This window comes from Penaeus monodon, chromosome 31 (assembly GCF_015228065.2).
Source record: "Penaeus monodon isolate SGIC_2016 chromosome 31, NSTDA_Pmon_1, whole genome shotgun sequence".
In the NCBI taxonomy this organism is placed as follows: Eukaryota; Metazoa; Arthropoda; class Malacostraca; order Decapoda; family Penaeidae; genus Penaeus; species Penaeus monodon.
This window is the reverse complement of record NC_051416.1, coordinates 31,521,451-31,521,791: the sequence shown is the minus strand read 5'-3', so window position 1 is coordinate 31,521,791 and position 341 is coordinate 31,521,451. Positions and strand designations below refer to the sequence as shown.

Below are 341 nucleotides of genomic sequence, written 5' to 3'. Positions count from 1 at the left end.
AGAAAGATAAGTAATCGTGTCCCTGAATAAGCCGACATGTGGACAGAAGTAACTTCTTGACAAACCAAAGCTAATTCACAGGAACAAGATGATCTGACGTCATCGGCAGAGGGGTATGCGTTTATCAATTCAAGACAGTTAATTCTTATCGATTTTCTTCTAACGTCACAAAAAGACTTCATCATAGTGAAAAAAAATTAAAGTTACGAAACACGGCGTGCCTGTCTGCGTGTCGAGTGCATGTGTCCACGTGATTGTCAGGGTCATTAGCAGAACGTACTCTATTCCAGTTCCTCCGAATTTAACACTGAACAAAAATATTTATATGATAGATATTACAC

The 341-nt window shown here is 38.7% G+C and overlaps 1 pseudogene; it reads left to right on the top strand.

Annotated features, from left to right (window-relative positions):
• The first annotated feature begins 36 nt into the window (after positions 1-36).
• The window catches only part of LOC119592954, a 78,168-nt pseudogene continuing 77,863 nt past the window's right edge, over positions 37-341 (top strand).